Below are 14,597 nucleotides of genomic sequence, written 5' to 3'. Positions count from 1 at the left end.
GTTAGTTCATCATTCAGAAGCCAAGGAGAGATAACCAGTTTTCTTGAGGTGTATGCTCTAAGAAGACCTCTTTGAAGAAGTTCATCTACTTGGACAGTGCTTCCTAGTCAAAGGAGCATTCCGCCAGAATGAAGAACTGAATCAGAGGCTAGCAAATCTGGTTTATCACATAGCAAAGAGGCTGTTGAAGAGTCAATCTCCTTCATATTTTATAGATTGTAATTTTCTTTTCAATGTTTATCTTTCTGTAATTTCTTGAGGTAAAAGGCTGAATAAAATAGTCATTGAAAGAGCCTAAGAGTGGTAAAAGGCAGAGAGATACACATGAGTGAAAAGCCTAGAGTTATTTCAGATTTCTTTAGGTTGATTCTGTGTCTTGTATCTTGTACCTGTGAGGTACCTCTTTCTTAGTTGGGTTAGTACTAAGAGGAAGAGTTAGGTATTAGTATAACCAAGTCAAGTTAGGTTAGAACTTGAGTGTGAAAGGATTGTGTCAATCCTGTGGAATTAGTGTATGTAATACTTTAACTATAGTAAAAATTTCACCACTATTGTGGTGGAGACTGGATGTAGGTTGTATTGCACAAGGCAACCGAACCAGAATACATGATGGTGTCAGCTTCTCTCTTCCCTGCTCTGTTCTGTTTTCTGATATTCATGAGACAAAATGAAATTGTCTCATAAATTTTCCGCTGCTAAGTTCAAACAAATTCATATTGCAAGTTTGTTTTAAAAAGGTTAATTTAGTAACGAAAAAGGTCATAGATTCAATCCCCCCCTTCTCTTAGCCTTCTACAACCAAAGAAAGTGCAGTTTTTAATAATTTCTTTATAAAATTTGTGGCTTCCTCATCAAATACTAAATCCATATCCAATAGATCTGGTATTGGATATGTTCCCACACTTGAGGAGAAATTTGATGAAGTTTACACCAGTGAAACCGAGCATTCACCCAGAACCGAACCTACTTCAAACAGGTCAGGTTTGGGATATATTTTGAATAATGAGGTTGCTTTCAAAAAACCACCATTTTACAACAAAACCTCATATTCGAAAAGTCCAAAAATTTTTCAAAAATTCTGGTTGGAATGCCTTTGCAAAGAGGAACAATTATATCAAAAATCAGTTTGTCAAAAGAAATGCACTGAAGAACTGTTGGATTGATGGTATAGAAGTTATAGTAAACTCTCGTTGCAAGTATAGTTACTAAGCCAAGCAATCAACCTTTCTTACAAATGTTTTGGTTGTCACAAGTAACAAACCCCTTTAAAATTGATAACCGAAGTATTTAAACCTCGGGTCGTCTTCTCAAGGAACTGCAGGGACGTATGTTCTTATTATTGGCTATGAAGATTGTAAATTGGGGTTTTGAAAGTAAGGAGAGATAGTGAATTTAAATTGCAACTAAATTAAGTAAATGACTGTAAAATAAACTTTTGGTGAGGTATGATTGGAAATCCTATCCTAGTTATCCTTATCAATGGTGATGAGAATTGAGTCTTAATCCCACTTAGTTAGCCTTTACTAAAGCAAAGGAATATCAAGTGGACTAATTAGTCTGAACTTTAGGTTCTGGTCAATCCCTAAGAAAAGACTGGAATTATTGAAGTTTAATTCAATTAGCAAAGATAACAATTATCGATCACGTTGAGTTCGATAACTCCTGAGTTACTGATTTCTTAACCAAGACCAAAAGGGGAAAAGTAAATCTACTCGAATAAAAATATCTTCAGATTGAAAGTAACAGTAACATAAACAAAAGAGAGCAATAATAAACTGAAATACCTCAAATAACATTAATTAAAGGAATCATCTGTAACATAGAAAAGTTCATAAGTCAAATTGAGAAAATAATTAATTAAATGGAAAGTTGAACCTGATAAAAAGGGGCAATCATGAAAGCAAGAAAAATCCTAAATCCTAATCCTAAGAGAGAGAGGAGAGAACCTCTCCCTAAAAACTACATCTAAATCATCAAAAGTGAATAATTGGAGGCTCTCCTTTGAATGGATGTATTTTCCCACTTCATAACCTCTGATCTGTGCTTTCTGGACTTGGATCTGGGCCAAAAAGGGCTTCAGAAATCACAGGGGGCGTTTTCTGTAATTTCTGGTGCGTGGCCTCTGTCACGCGTCCGTGTGGGTCACGCGGTCGCGTCATTTGGAGTTTTCTTTATCACGCGTTCGCTTCGGTCAAGCGTCCGCGTCATCTACGTTTTGCTCGTGGCGCGTGTTCGCGTCATTCACGCGTTCGCGTCGCTGCCTTTTCGCTCTAGGCATGCGGCTGCGTCGTCCATGCATTCGCGTCGCTGCCAGCTTCTTCAAAAACTCCATTTTGTGCTTTCCTTCTATTTTTGTATGTTTTCTTTCCATCCTTTAAGTCATTCCTGCCTTAGAAGATCTGAAACTACTCAACACACAAATCACGGCATCGAATGGTAATAAAAGGGTAATTAAAATAATTATTTTTAAAGTATAGGAAACATGTTTTTCACATACATCACATAATAAGGAAGGGAAAGTAAAACCATGCAATTAACATGAATAAGTGAGTGAAGGATTGAATAAATCACTTAAATTGAGCACAAAATATATAATAAAATATGGGTTTATCATGCACCTCTTTCAAAAACCAGAAAATTTCAATCCTTTAATCATTTCCAGCATAATAGCTCACCTCAATTTCAGCAACATGCATCAGAAAATTATTGCTTTAATTGTAAAAAATTTGGTCACTCATATTCATAATGTTTCATTGAAAAAAGAATTGTAGGAAACTAAATTCACAATGTTGTGTGTGATTTCGATGCACTTGGGCAACCAAAATGGATTAACTTCAAAGGATCCAAATTAATTTGGATACCTAAGGTTACTTGAAGTTTTTGTTGCAGATTTGCCTAACATCCAAGAACAAAAGGGATATGTGGTACTTGGATAGCAGATGCTCAAGGCACATGACTGGAAGATCAACTTGCTTCATCAAACTAAACAAGTATGATGGAGGTTTTGTGACCTTTGTATATGATGGTAAAGGTAAAATAGTGACTGTTGGAAAAGTAGGTAATAATCAGTCCACTTTCATTGATGATGTCTTTTTGGTAAATAGCTTGAGGCACAACCTTTTAAGTATAAGTCAACTTTGTGATCTAGGATATTTAGTGATTTTCAAAAGACTTGAATATTGTGTGGTAAATGAAAATACCAATGAAGTACTTTTTATTGCTAAGCGCTGCAATAATGTGTATGGACTTACCCTTGATGAACTAAAGGATCAAAATGTAGCTTGTTTTCATTCTAAAGAATCTGAAAAGTGGCTATGGCACAAGAGAATGGGTCACGCAAGTATGTTTCAAATAAACAAACTTGTAAAGAAAGGTTTAGTAAGAGGTCTTCCTTTGATAAGGTTTGACAAGGACATCACTTGTGATGCTTGCCAAATGGGAAAACAAACAAAAAGTTCATTTAAGTCAAAGGAAGACATCTCTACTAAAAGGCCACTTGAATTGCTACATATTGATTTATTTGGTCCAACAAGAACTCAAAGCCTAGGTGGTAAACATTATGGTTTAGTGATTGTGGATGACTATACTAGGTTTGGTTGGGTTTTATTTCTTACACACAAAAATTAAGCCTTTTCGGCCTTTGAACCTTTTTGCAAGAAAATTCAAAATGAAAAGGATTTAAAGATCTCTTCTATAAGAAGTGATCATGGAACCGAATTTGAAAACCATTTATTTGAATCCTTTTGTGAGGAATTTAGAATATCTCACAACTTCTCTTGTCCAAGGACACCACAACAAAATGGTGTTGTGGAAAGAAGAAATAGAAGCATTCAAGAAATGACAAGAGCTATGCTTTGTGAGAGCAATGTTCTGAAATTCCTTTGGGCTGAAGCAGTTAACACAGCTTGCCACATTTTGAATAGAACAATCATAAGGAAATTTTTGAAAAAAACTCCTTATGAACTTTGGAAAGGTTACCCACCAAACTTGGATTACTTGCACATCTTTGGATGCAAATGCTTTGTTCTTAATAACAAATATAATTTAGGGAAATTTGATCCAAAGGCGTATGAGTGTCTATTTGTAGGATATTCCACAACTAGTAAAGCATATAGAGTTTATCATCAAGATACTAGGATAATCGAGGAGTCCATACATGTTACATTTTGTGATACTAACTTGGTACAAAGTGTTTTGGAAGATTGTGAAGCAGGGAATCAAGCTCAAAAGGACAATGAGACTGCACAAAATCATGAAAATGAAATTCTGGACAAGCTGAACCAGAAACTGCTGTAGCTAAAAATTTAAGAGACAATTTCATTTTGTCTCATGAATCTGTAGGAGAACCTGAAACCAGCAATTCCCTTAATCCCTTGGTGACTGAATCTACCTCCAAGTCCACCAGACCTCGTGAATGGAGATTCTTGAAGAATTATCCTGAGGAATTTGTAATTAGGGACATCTCTCATGGGGTTAAAACTCAGTCTTCAACTAGAAAGGCAAGTGAAGAGTCAAATGTTGCTCTTCTCTCTCAAATGGAGCCTAAGAATGTCAAGGAAGCCCTAGATGACCCTTCATAGGTAAAGGCAATGGAGGATAAGCTTCATGAGTTTGAGAAGAACCAAGTTTAGACATTGGTTCCAAGGCCGAATGGAAAGAAAGTGACCGACACCAAGTGGATATTTCGGAACAAGCTAGGAGAGTATGGTAGCATTGCAAGAAACAAAGCAAAGCTAGTGGCACAAGGATATGACTAAGAAGAAGGAATAGACTTTGATGAATCCTTTGCCCCTGTTGCCCGAATGGAAGCCATAAGACTTCTCTTAGCTTATGCTGCGTTTTGTGGTTTTAAATTATATCAAATGGATGTGAAATGTGCATTCTTAAATGGTGTGATAGATAGAGAAGTGTATGTGGAGCAGCCACCAGGTTTTGAAAATAAAGAATTTTCCAACCATGTTTTCAAATTATCAAAAGCTTTCTATGGTTTGAGACAAGCTTCTAGAGCTTGGTATGAGAGACTTAGCACTTTTCTTTTGAAAAATGGTTTTCAAAGAGGCACCACAGACACTACTCTATTTATAAAAAATTCTAGTGATTCTTTCATTCTAGTCCAAATATATGTTGATGACATAATTTTTGGATCAGCCAATGAATCCCTTTGTACTGAATTTGGAAAACTCATGACAAGTGAATTTGACATGAGTATAATGGGTAAACTTAATTTTTTCCTTGGGCTGCAAATTAAACAAACTGAAAATGGTATTTTCATTCATCAAGAGAAGTATGTCAAGGAACTAGTTAAGAAATTTGGTATGGAAACAGCAAACCCATGGGAACTCCCATGCACCCTAATTCAAAATTAGACAAGGGAGAAACTGAGAAAGATGTAGATGAGACTAGGTATAGAAGAATGATTGGCTCTCTTATATATTTAACTTCCTCTAGACCCAATATTGTACAAAGTGTTGGAATGTGTTCAAGATTCCAATCTAAACCAAAATAGTCTCATCTTTCTGCAGTTAAAAAGATCATTAGATATGTTCATCACGCATCTAATTTTGGTCTTTGGTATCCTAAGATTGATAATTTTTCTACAGTTGGTTATTGTGATGCAGATTTTGCCGATGATAGAGTTGATAGAAGGAGCACATCAGGCTTATGTTGCTTCCTTGGAAAGTCCTTGAATATTTGGTCAAGTAAGAAACAGCCAACAGTGGCTTTATCCACTGCAGAGGCTGAGTATATAGCTGCTTCTTCTTGTTGTTCTCAGCTCATGTGGTTAAAAACACAGCTTGCAGATTACAAGTTAAATGCTGTAAATATTCTCTTGTTGTGTGATAATATGAGTGCCATTAATATCTCTAAAAGTTTAGTTTTGCACTCTAGGACCAAACATATTAAAATGAAGTTTCACTCAATTAGAGAACATGTTCAAAAAGGGGATATTATCATTCAATTTGTTAAATCTGAGGAACAATTAGTAGACATTTTTACTAAACCACTAGCTGAGGATAGATTCTGCATGCTTAGGACTAGCCTAGGAATTTTAAGCTATGATTCATTGTTTGAAAGTTGCTGATGTATTTGTTGGAGTTTTTGTCTCACAAACAGGTGTGACACAATTCTGGGCAAGTGAAGAACGTTCTCTTCAAACAGCATTCTCTGGGCTTGTTGCACGTGCAGATTTATCTAGGCCAATCTCAAAAATCAGAACATGAGTGGTCCTATGTGTTTCCTTAAATCCAACCACCTCTGGGCCCAATATGAATGATATATATTTTTTGTTTTATTTTTGTTGGCCTGTTTGCTTTGGTTTATTTCTTTTTGTCCTTTAGTCCAAAAAGATTTCAATTTTTTAAAAATTAATTTTCGTTTTAATTTTTAAATAAAATCAAATCTTTCTTTTTATTATGTCAAGTCATTTCAAGTCAAATAAGAAGGTGATGCAGTTGCATGGTTTAAAAAATTTTCTTTTGAGTACGGTTACCAATACTTCTTCTTCTCCTTCCATAACTCCTCCAACCCTTTGGTTTCTCTCCACTACCTTTACTGCTTCTCTTCCTTCAAAAGTCTGAAACCAACCAAATAAGGAAGAAAACCATATCTCAAAAGCCTCCTCGTGAAAAGATATACAAACTTCCTGCAAAACCAAAACTCTCAACTCACTCTCAGGACCGAACCTTCACTCCGTCTCCTTCTCCTCCTACCTCACCTCCTCAATCTGATCCCATGGCACGCACTAAGAACCCTTCAAGGTTTCCTCCTTCAGCCAAGCAGACGCCACCACCGAAGGAACCTCCATCCAAACCTGGTTCATCAAAGCCAAGTTCATCGAAGGGAAATGCCCAGCCGCGACTGAACCCTCCTCTGAGCCCACTCAACCTAAGACAAGGTCTGTTCCCTTGCGTTCTCAAAGAGGTAAACCTCGACTCCCTCTTAAATCACTTAGAGAACCAGACATTGATCCCTTTGCACATAAATCCCATTTCATGACATCTCACTCCAATTATAATTCTTATAGATTTAAGTCTGTCATGAATAATGACTTTTATGAAGGAGTTATTAAGTACCGTACCTTGTGTCCCTATTTTCTTGTTGATTTGCCAAACCTAAAAAAGAAAGGTTTTCCATTTGTTGAAAATTTGAAATTTTTAGACTGGAATTACTTTTTTAACATCAAAAAGCATGTTTACCCTCTTTTGGTCAAAGAGTTTTATGCTAACATGACATATCATGAGGGTAGTGTGCATTCTTATGTCAAGGGCCGAGATATTATTTTACAATCAGTGATTCATTGAAATATACTGATGTTGGGGCTTGTGCTTATACTTCTATTAAGTGGGATGAAGGAGTTGGCATCTCTTTCAATGATGCTTTGGCTCATATTTGTGAACATGTTTCCTTGATTGATGGCATCACACCCACTCACAAAGTCCTAGGATATGAATGTGCTCAGTTACACCAAATTGTCAACCACATCATACTTCCTCAATGTGGTTCATATCAAAGGGTATCTTATATTGACACTCTTGTTTTGTATGCCCTGCTCACTAAAACAGAAATTTCTTTTGCTTATTTGATGGTTAGATACATGTTTGACTCTGTTAGAAGTGAAAAAGACAAAGCCCTTCCTTATGGCATGTTTCTAACTTGTATTTTTGAGCATTTTGGTGTTGACTTGTCCAATGAGGATTATGAAAATAAACATTCATATCTAAAGGGAGGTGGTGCAGTGAAACAGCAAAAAGGACCAACTCGGTCTGAGAGAGTGGTTCTAGATGATGAAGATGATGAGTTCATTCCTGAGGAATCTCCTCTTCCTTCCACTGAAGGCACTTCCATATCCACTGGACAAAAATCTGCTCTGTTTAATGTTGTTCTGGACATGGTCCAAGAGTTTTTCTCCCAATCCAATCACATGATTGCCATGAGTAAGGAACAAAGGAAGCTAGCAAGCAAGCATGAGAATTTCCTCCGAAAATCAAGGGATAGAGTGGCCGTATTTATGAAGTTTATTGATAATCTTTAACAAGATGAAGATCATGCCACTGATGCTGAAGAGGAAGCTGATTCGGAGGGAACTGGTTCAGATGCCTAGATTTGTCTTATGAAACTGCTGTTGTTTGCTCACTTTTGTCTCATAAAAACTGTTTCTTTTGTTACTTTTGAACTACTTTTGTTAATTCAGATGACTGTAATACCTTAACAATTGCTGCATTTACTTTATATTAATTTGGTGTTTTTATACTATGCATTAACACTTTCTTGCATGTTTTAAGGTACGGATTTTACTTGGTGTTGGCTATGCACCACCCTTGATGACAAAAGGGGGAGTAATAGCATGAGCAGTGAATTTTTTTGGGTGAATTTAATTGCTGCTACTGAATTTCTTGTGATTTTTTCTTTGTGATTTTTTATTGCTGGTGCCACAATGGTTTTGGCATGAAAATTTGATTTGCAAATTTTTGCTACTGCTGAGATTTTTTTGGCATGAATATTGGAACTTGATGCTTTGTCTTGTTGCTAAAATGATATGTTCAGTATTGGGCTGGATTTGTGGTGCTGATTGTATAAACTCCCTTAGTCAAGATGAATTTGTGTAGCTCTTTATTGTGCTATCTATAAGTGTAATGTAAACATGAACAAAAAGAAGAGCATAAATCCAGGGGGAGCTACTCTTGAAAAGGAAAGGGGGAGCAACACATAAGCAAGAAACATCATTCAAAGGGAAGTTTCTCAACTCTACTAAAATTTAATTCTTTTTGGTTAATGTTTAATTATGTTTGTCATCAAGGGAGAGATTGTTGAGTTAAGAAATTAATAAATATAATTGATGATGACAAACATTAGATTATTGGGTTAATTACCCAATTAGTTTTAATTTTTTTTGTTACGTATTGCAGGCCAAAAATCCATATTGCAGTAGCCCAGAAAAATAGACAAAGAAATTCAAAATGGGCTGAAAGGTAAGTGAATTCAATCCAAGCCCAAGTTATCCCTCACAAGCTGAATTCTCCAATGAGTAAAGCAAAAAGGGAATCAACAGTCTAAAGTGAAAAGACCCGATCCAAGCCCGATTGCTTCTCTCATTCAAACCCTCCCATGTGCTTTCACCAAAAGCAACGTACACTTTCTCCCTCTTGGTCAGAAATCAGAGAAGAAAGAGAAAGCTTAGTCCCTAAGTTGTTCACCAAAGAAGCAAGAAAGAGAAGGTTAAGCAAAAGGTTGAAGTCTAATCACCCACATCAAACTGCATCAAGAAGTCAGAAGCTAAAAGGTTATTTCATTTCCTTATACATACATCATATCTTCTTCTCTTCATCTTCAACGTTCTGCCTATCTATTCTGGGTTACATGGGAAAGATGATCTCTGCTCTTCACTGCTGTACATCTACGGTCATAAGTGTGCCTTGGGGATGGTGCGCAAAAATCGTGATGGTTCCATTCCTTGATAACAGCGCTAAAAACTCAATACGCACGTTCATAATCTTAGTTCTTTGTCACAACTTTGCACAACTAACCAGCAAGTGCACTGGGTCGTCCAAGTAATAAACCTTACATGAGTAAGGGTCGATCCCACGGAGATTGTCGGCTTGAAGCAAGCTATGGTCACCTTGTAAATCTCAATCAGGCGGATTCAATTGATTATAGAGATTTAATAATTAAAAGATAAATATAAAATAAAATAAAGATAGTGATACTTATGTAATTCATTGGTGAGAATTTCAGATAAGCGTATAGAGATGCGTTCATTCCTCCTGAACCTCTGCTTTCCTATTATCTTCATCCAATCATTCATACTCCCTTCTATGGCAAGCTGTATGTTAGGCATCACCGTTGTCAATGGCTACATCCTGTCCTCTCAGTGAAAATGGTCCAATGTGCTGTCACTGCATGGCTAATCATCTGTCAGTTCTCGATCATACTGGAATAGGATCTATTGATCCTTTTGCGTCTGTCACTACGCCCAGCACTCGCGAGTTTGAAGCTCGTCGCAGCCATCCCTTCCCAGATCCTACTCGGAATACCACAGACAAGGTTTAGACTTTCCGGATCTCAAGAATGGCCGTCCATGGATTCTAACTTATACCACGAAGATTCTGATTAAGGAATCCCAGAGATACTCATTCAATCTAAGGTAGAACGGAAGTGGTTGTCAGGCACGTGTTCATAGTTGGGAATGATGATGACTGTCACGATCATCACATTCATATTGAAGTGCGAATGAATATCTTAGAATCGGAATAAGCTTGAATTGAATAGAAAAACAATAGTACTTTGTATTAATTCATGAGGAATAGCAGAGCTCCACACCTTAATCTATGGTGTGTAGAAACTCTACCGTTGAAAATACATAAGTGATGAAGGTCCAGGCATGGCCGAGAGGCCAGTCCCCAAACTTGATCTAAAGATGAAACTCCAGATGTAAATACAATAGTAAAAAATCATACTTATACTAAACTAGTTACTAGGGTTTACAGAAATGAGTAATTGATGCAGAAATTCACTTCTGGGGTTCACTTGGTGTGTGCATGGGCTGAGCATTGAGCTTTACACGTGTATAGGCTTCTTTTGGAGTTAAACGCCAGTTTGTAACCTGTTTCTGGCGTTTAACTCCACTTTGTAACCTGTTTCTGGCGTTTAACTCCAGAATGCAGTATGGAACTGGCGTTGAACGCTAGTTTGTGTCATCTAAACTCGAGCAAAGTATGAACTATTATATATTTCTGGAAAGCCCTGGATGTCTACTTTCCAACGCAATTAAGAGCGTGCCCTTTGGAGTTCTGTAGCTCCAGAAAATCCACTTTGAGTGCAGGGAGGTCAGAATCCAACAACATCTGCAGTCCTTCTTCAACCTCTGAATCTGATTTTTGCTCAAGTCCCTCAATTTCAGCCAGAAAATACTTGAAATCACAGAAAAACACACAAACTCATAGTAAAGTCCAGAAATGTGATTTTTATTTAAAAACTAATAAAAATATACTAAAAACTAACTAAATTATACTAAAAACTATGTGAAAATAATGCCAAAAAGCGTATAAATTATCCGCTCATCACAACACCAAACTTAAATTGTTGCTTGTCCCCAAGCAACTAAAAATCAAATAGGATAAAAAGAAGAGAATATACTATAGATTCCAAAATATCAATGAAACTTAGCTCCAATCAGATGAGCGGGACTTGTAGCTTTTTGCCTCTTGAATAGTTTTGGCATCTCACTTTATCCATTGAAGTTCAGAATGATTGGCATCTATAGGAACTCAGAGTTCAGATAGTGTTATTGATTCTCCTAGTTCAGTATGTTGATTCTTGAACATAGCTACTTTATGAGTCTTGGCCGTGGCCCTAAGCACTTTGTTTTCCAGTATTACCACCGGATACATAAATGCCATAGACATATAACTGGGTGAACCTTTTCAGATTGTGACTCAGCTTTGCTAAAGTCCCCAATTAGAGGTGTCCAGGGTTCTTAAGCACACTTTTTTTTTTGCTTTGGACCTCGACTTTAACCGCTCAGTCTCAAGCTTTTGGCTTGACACCTTCACGCCACAAGCACATGGTTAGGGACAGCTTAGTTTAGCCACTTAGGCCAGGATTTTATTCCTTTAGGCCCTCCTATCCACTGATGCTCAAAGCCTTGGATCCTTTTTATTACCCTTGCCTTTTGGTTTTAAGAGCTATTGGTTTTTTCTGCTTGCTTTTTCTTTTTCTTTCTTTTTTTTCGCTATATTTTTTTCTTTTTTTTTTCTGCAAGCTTTTGTATTCACTGCTTTTTCTTGCTTCAAGAATCATTTTTATTACTTTTCATATTATCAAATAACATTTCTTCTTTTTCCTTATTCTTCAAGAGCCAACATATTTAACATTCATAAACATCAAATTCAAAAGACATATGCACTGTTCAAGCATTCATTCAGAAAACAAAAAGTATTATCACCACATCAAAATAATTAAACTAGTTTCAAGGATGAATTCGAAACCATGTACTTCTTGTTCTTTTGTAATTAAAACATTTTTCATTTAAGAAGGTGATGGATTTATAGGACATTCATAACTTTAAGGCATAGACACTTAGACACTAGTAATCATATAGTAAAGACACAAACATAAATAAAACATAAAGTTCAAAAATCGAAAAACAGTAAAATAAATAGACAAGGAGATTAAGGAATGAGTCCACCTTAGTGAGGGTGACGTCTTCCTCTTCTTGAAGAACCAATGGTGCTTTTGAGCTCCTCTATGTCTCTTCCTTGCCTTTGTTGCTCCTCCCTCATGGCTCTTTGATCTTCTCTAATCTCATGGAGGATGATGGAGTGCTCTTGGTGCTCCACCCTTAGTTGTCCCATGTTGGAACTTAATTCTCCTAGGGAAGTGTTGATTTGCTCCCAATAGTTTTGTGGAGAAAAGTGCATCCCTTGAGGCATCTCAGGGATTTCATGGTGAGGAATTTCCTCATGCTCATGTTGAGGTCCATGATCTCTTATTTGCTCCATCCTTTTCTTAGTGATGGGCTTGTCCTCTTCAATGAAGATGTCTCCCTCTATGTCAATTCCAGCCGAATTGCAGAGGTGGCATATGAGGTGAGGAAAGGCTAACCTTGCCCAAGTGGAGGACTTGTTAGCCACCTTGTAAAGTTCTTGAGGTATAATCTCATGAACTTCCACCTCCTCTCCAATCATGATACTATGGATCATGATGGCCCAGTCTATAGTAACTTCAGACTGGTTACTAGTAGGAATGATTGAGCGTTGAATGAACTCTAGCCATCCCCTAGCCACTGGTTTGAGGTCATGCCTTCTTAGTTGAACCGACTTGCCTCTTGAGTCAATTTTCCATTGAGCTCCTTCCTCACATATGTCTATGAGGACTTGGTCCAACCTTTGATCAAAGTTGACCCTTCTTCTGTAGGGGCGTGCATTCTCTTCCATCATTGGCAAGTTGAACGCCAGCCTTACATTTTCCGGACTGAAATCTAAGTATTTCTCCCGAACCATGGTAAGCCAATGCTTTGGATTTGGGTTCACACTTTGATCATGGTTCCTAGTGATCCATGCATTTGCATAGAACTCTTGAACCATTAGGATCCCGACTTGTTGAATGGGGTTGGTGAGAACTTCCCAACCTCTTCTTTGGATCTCAAGTCGGATCTCCGGATACTCATTCTTTTTTAGCTTGAAAGGAACCTCAGGGATCACTTTTTTCTTGGCCACAACTTCATAGAAGTGGTCTTGATGGACCTTTGAGATGAATCTCTCCATCTCCCATGACTCAGAGGTGGAAGCAATTGCCTTCCCTTTCCTCTTTCTAGAGGTTTTTCTGGCCTTAGGTGCCATAAATGGTTATGAAAAAACAAAAAGCTATGCTTTTACCACACCAAACTTAAAATGTTTGCTCGTCCCCGAGCAAAAGAAGAAAGAAAGTAGTAGAAGAAGAAGAAAATGGAGGAGATGGGGGAAGAAGATGTATTCGGCCAAGGAGAAGAAGAGAGGGTTGTATTGTGTGAAAATGAAGAAGGAGTGAGGGGTTTATATAGGAGTGAGGGAGGGTGTAGGGTTCGGCCATTAGGGTTGGGTTTGGGAGGGAAATTAGTTTGAATTTTGAAGGTAGGTGGGGTTTATGGGGAAGAGAGGATGGATGTGAGTGGTGAAGAAGCGATGGGAAAGAGTGATTGAGGTGATTGGTGAAGGATATTTGGGGAAGAGAGTTATGAAAAGGTGTGAAGAGGAGAGAAGAAGATGTGGGAATCCTGTGGGGTCCACAGATCCTGAAGGGATTCTGTGGGGTCCACAGATCAAGTGGGGTCAAGGACTTAGCATCCCTGCTCCAATTAGGCGTGTAAAATGCCCTTGCTGTGCAATCCTGGCGTTTAACGCCAGACTGTAGCTTGTTTCTGGCGTTAAACGCCCAAATGTAGCTTGTTTCTGGCGTTTAACGCCAGCTTGGTGCCTGTTTCTGGCGTTAAACGCCAGATAGATGCTTGTTTCTGGCATTTAAATGCCAGACTGCTCTCCTCCAGGGTGTGCTGTTTTCAATGCTATTTTTCATTCTGTTTTTTATTTTTCAGTAGTTTTTGTGACTTCACATGATCATCAACCTAATAAAACACGAAATAACAAAAAGAAAATAAAATAGATATGATTAAATAACATTGGGTTGCCTCCCAACAAGCGCTTCTTTAATGTCAATAGCTTGACAGTGAGCTCTCATGGAGTATCACAGATAATCAGAGAAAGGTTGGAACCTCCCAACACCAAACTTAGAGTTTGAATGTGGGGGTTCAACACCAAACTTAGAGTTTGGTTGTGGCCTCCTAACACCAAACTTAGAGTTTGACTGTGGGGCTTTAGTTGACTCTGCAGTGAGAGAAGCTTTTCATGCTTCCTCTCCATGGTTACAGAAGGAGATCCTTGAGTTTCAAACACAAGGTTGTCCTCATTCAGTTGAAGGACTAACTCTCCTCTGTCCACATCAATCACAGCTCTTGCTGTGGCTAGGAAGGGTCTTCCAAGGATGATGGATTCATCCTCTTCCTTCCCAGTGTCTAGGATTATGAAATCAGCAGGGATGTAAAGGCCTTCAACCTTTACTAACAC

This window comes from Arachis ipaensis, chromosome B6 (genome assembly GCF_059453495.1).
Source record: "Arachis ipaensis isolate K30076 ecotype BB chromosome B6, ASM5945349v1, whole genome shotgun sequence".
In the NCBI taxonomy this organism is placed as follows: domain Eukaryota; kingdom Viridiplantae; phylum Streptophyta; class Magnoliopsida; order Fabales; family Fabaceae; genus Arachis; species Arachis ipaensis.
The sequence above is the reverse complement of the archived record's forward strand: the minus strand, read 5'-3'. Positions refer to the sequence as shown.